Source organism: Branchiostoma belcheri, unplaced genomic scaffold (genome assembly GCF_001625305.1).
Source record: "Branchiostoma belcheri isolate BF01 breed outbred unplaced genomic scaffold, Haploidv18h27 scaffold98, whole genome shotgun sequence".
NCBI lineage: Eukaryota > Metazoa > Chordata > Leptocardii > Amphioxiformes > Branchiostomatidae > Branchiostoma > Branchiostoma belcheri.
In genome coordinates, this window is record NW_017804664.1 from 6,304 (window position 1) to 11,123 (window position 4,820).

Genomic DNA, 4,820 nt, shown 5'->3' on the forward strand with positions numbered 1-4,820 from the left:
AGACATTCCTGTCACTGAGTACTGAAGTTGACGCCAAAGTTCCTGTACAGAAATATCTTAAAAATAAGCGAAAATAAGCCAGGACATACAACAGATTGCTGTATGTACTCTATACCAGGTAATACATGGGTAAACCATGAAATTCTACGGCAGAAAATTATAAATTCTTACCTCAATTCTGATGCACGGCTAGCGGCGGCTGTCACCTCCGGAATGTGAAGTTTTCTGGCGGGAACTTTTCTTGCGATAGAACGTGGATTGTGATTGGTGCGTCTAACGTGGATTGTGATTGGTGCGTCGGAATTTGGACTATTACATTTTACTATTGAGGTGAAATCAAAGAAGACAATGTTTTTACGTTATCATTTGGCGGTATTTTCAGAATATTTGACTTGAAATGCATACAAAAATTATATTTTATTACATAATTCGGAGATAGTCTTTTCGTATCTTTGTCGGTCAAGAATGGAAAAAGGAAATGAGAAACAGTACACCCCCAACCCGGCAGTCTGTTAATGTTTTAGCATTATGGCCTGTTCTATTTTTCGTTGGTGTGGGGTGAGTTGTTTTAAAACTATTTGGAACAGAGCATTTTATGGACACTTTAAAAACAATCGTCGTCTGTTTAGGCTCATTTGTTCCCGGACCTCTGATGACCACGTTACAGTTCATTTCGTGTCGGTAGAGTGAATCCATCCATCCATCCACCCCGTCCACCCCCAGTTTAGAATGGTCGGTCTCCCGCCACTCTGAGAAAGGGGGACGCTCCATATTGCCAGTCAACAGGGACACAAAATCACTCTCGGGGACGGTTCAGTAACTATCTGGGGGTTCTATTTAAGCCCGGTTCTACAAATTGTCGCCTTCAACTTGTGTGGTCACAGTTTCAGCAATAAATGTAATACTTTTAATAGCGTGAGTTAGTAATGTGTAATGTAATAATTTTAATTATGATTTTAATAGCGTTTACGACTACCACCAATAGTGATGTAATACATGTAGTGTATTGTAAATATTGGATGATGAATGTTGTGGTAACTGTATACATGCAGGTATATACAAAAATGTACCTCCATGCTATATATATATATAGAGAGAGAAAGAGAGAAAGAGAGAGCCATGGTGATACAAAGTTATTATGCAGTGTCAGACATTTTTGTCACCATCATAAACAGAACAAAACCAGTTCCCAGGCTTCTGCTGTCTCCTGTCAACTTATGTAACGTTATATATGTATGTATGTATGTATTGTAAGTATGAACGAATGCCAGGAAGACATGGTTATTCAAATAAAGTTTCAAGTTTCTGTGAAAGTTTCTTGTTGTATGTGTCTGTCTGGACTGGCCAGATGTGCAGAAAACTTACTTCCCTACAACATTTTATCCCTCAAATGTCAGTTTATTAAGTTACAAAATGTTGATCAGCTTAAAAAATCATGTCCCTTGCAGGGTTCATCCTCAAAAAAGTCCAGGGTCGCCAGGTTTTTCTATGGTCGGTCGGGAAACAGGAAACAAAACATTTTTTTTCCTAGGCCTCAGAGACCTTGCAGCAGTACAATAAGAGACTGGATACTACGACTGGACAATACTAGTTAACAGGAACACTGGAGGTTTTTCCTCCAAGGAAGAGCTAGCCATCTTAGATAACAGTCATACTTACAAACTACAACAAGTCAGAAAGTAACACTACAACATGCTAATGAATAAACAGGCTACCACCTTTACATAACAGTCAGAAGTACCCTGACCCTGACCCTTAACCTTGACCCTAACCCTAAACTCAACATCCATTTCGTCAGTAATAGCGACGATCGGCCGTGGATTTCATTGATATAGTGATGAACTCAACGTCCATTCCGTCATTAATAGGGTCACAAACACACAGGCACAATGTCACACATACACACGCACACTTGTGCATGCCAATAGATGCACGCACACTGTAAAGACATTCATATGAACACAGAAATATAGGGAAGACAACATCTTTAGATTAAATAAACCCACATCAGCCCGTTCGTTTCGTACTAAAATAGTTCAGATCTTTATTGAAAAGAAAACTTTAGCCTGGCGATCAGGTTTCTTTTTCACACGCAAGCAATCCTCACCCCTATAGTCCTAGTCCTACAGAACCAAACGCAGGAGAACCAGGCTAGCCCGGGCCACACCAAGGCAATTCAGTGATTCTCAGACATAGAATAAAACATGCTGGAATGGAAGAACATGAAAACAAAGTGTAAGGGGACAGTCTGTAACTCGGTACATACAGTTTCAGAAATTCAGATTCAAGTTTTCTTTCCAGCCCCTGTATTGTTCTACACTTTCTGCTAAACTTTACTCCGTCTGAGAACCACTGAACTGAATTGGTGTTGCCTACATTGTACCTGCTAAGAAAAAGCTTTACAGAGTCTAGAATGCTAGAAACATTTACTGTACACAACGGGACAACATCGGTATTGCTTCAGAACAAATAAAACATGTCTACCGACCTAGCAAATCATGTCTAACTAAAAAAGGCACCTTTATTTAACATGTACATAATTATTATCAGGGTTTCAGACTCCAGGCTCTAAGACTTTGCTGAAAAATCATGATCGAGAAAACAGAATTTTTCCACTTTTTGTTCCTCTTCAGTAGGTACGGGAGAAAACGGACGGACAAGACTCTGACTTTGTAAGATCTAAAGGCAGCTGTATAGTAACTGTTCAGTAGTAAACCTTCAGTAACTGTAGTAGACCTTCAGTAACTGTAGTACACCTTCAGTAACTTTAGGACACCTTCAGTAACTGTAGTAAACCTTCAGTAACTTTAGGACACCTTCAGTAACTGTAGTACACCTTCAGTAACTTTAGGACACCTTCAGTAACTGTAGTAAACCTTCAGTAACTGTTACAGTAGTACACCTTCAGTAACTTTAGGACACCTTCAGTAACTGTAGTACACCTTCAGTAACTGTTACAGTAGTACACCTTCAGTAACTTTAGGACACCTTCAGTAACTGTTACAGTAGTACACCTTCAGTAACTTTAGGACACCTTCAGTAACTGTAGTAAACCTTCAGTAACTTTAGGACACCTTCAGTAACTGTAGTAAACCTTCAGTAACTGTTACAGTAGTACACCTTCAGTAACTTTAGGACACCTTCAGTAACTGTAGTAAACCTTCAGTAACTTTAGGACACCTTCAGTAACTGTAGTAAACCTTCAGTAACTGTTAGGACACCTTCAGTAACTGTGGTACACCTTCAGTAACTGTTACAGTAGTACATCTTCAGTAACTGTAGTAAACCTTCAGTAACTGTTGTACACCTTCAGTATCTGTGGTACACCTTCAGTAACTGTAGTACATCTTCAGTTACTGTAGCACACCTTCAGTAACTGTTGTAACCTTTAGTTCACATATCCTAACATTGCAGCATAGTAAGCTAGAAGCTTTAGGCCGTCAGCATGGCAGTTCTATAGTGGCGGATCTCACATAGCAGTTAGCTAGTCAGCAGTTTGCTAGTCACATAGCGGCTGCAGTAAGCTGGTCACATAGCAGTTAGCTAGTCACATAGTCTGCTATAGTCACAGCTTGCTAGTCACATCGCCGCTTGCCAGTCACATCGCAGCCTGCTAGTCACATAGCAGCCTGCTAGTCACATCGCCGCTCGCTAGTCACATAGCAGTTTGCTAGTCAGATAGCAGTAAGCTAGTCAGATAGCAGTCTGCTAGTCAGATAGCAGTTTGCTAGTCAGATAGCAGTCTGCTAGTCACATGGCAGCTTGCTAGTCACATAGCAGTTTGCTAGTCACATAGCAGTTTGCTAGTCACATAGCAGTTTGCTAGTCACATAGCAGCCTGCTAGTCACATAGCAGCCTGCTAGTCACATAGCAGCCTGCTAGTCACATCGCAGTTTGCTAGTCACATAGCAGTTTGCTAGTCACATAGCAGGTGGCACCAGAGACCAGAGGTGCACAGATGGGGGTAATGTAGTGGACCAGACTTCAGGAAATCCTGAATGTTACTATTTAGATGGGAACAGAAAAGGTGTGTTTTTCTCAGTGTCCTTCTTTTGAATGGAGGAACTTCATAAACACACTTCATATGAGCAAATATTTGGACATGAACAGAAATCTACCTTTGTACTGACGCATTCTAGAGAAAAATCTATCAAAGCTTCCTTCACAATTATTAGAAAATCTGCTTCGAGCCATGATGGTTTACTTGCTGACCAAAGCAAAACCCCTGCTGATTGGTTCTCTGGTCTCTGATGTCACTTTTCAAATCCACCAATGAGACGCTAGCTAAGTAACACTAATGCAGCGTTTATGCAGCTCAAAGCACACATACTACAAAACAGCTCCTGCCATTGGCTACACCGAGACTACATTTATACACAGTTGCAGCAGGATCTATCTATACATGTCTTAATATCGGTAACTATGGCAACCGTTTCTACGGTAACCATGACAGCACATGCCTTTGGCACCGGCACGCTATTGGTTGTTTGCACTCATGTGACTTTAACGGCGGCCATGTTGGAAAGTTAAACCTCCCAGTTTCGAGGCAAATTTGACTCTCTGTAATACCATGTAGATAGTGGCAGGCCTGTGATTATGGGAAATAAAAGTACAGTCTACCACATAAACCACTTGATTGATTGATTAATTGATTGATTGATAGATATCTGACTGAGTGGTTCACAGGTACATGTGGGACACCTAGGTTTAACCAGCCAAGATGGCCGTTGTACAGTCACGTGCAAAAACCGTATTGCTTATATCGGACATATCATGTGCAGCGGGAGGAGGGGTTCAGTCATGTAGTTCTGTAGGGGGG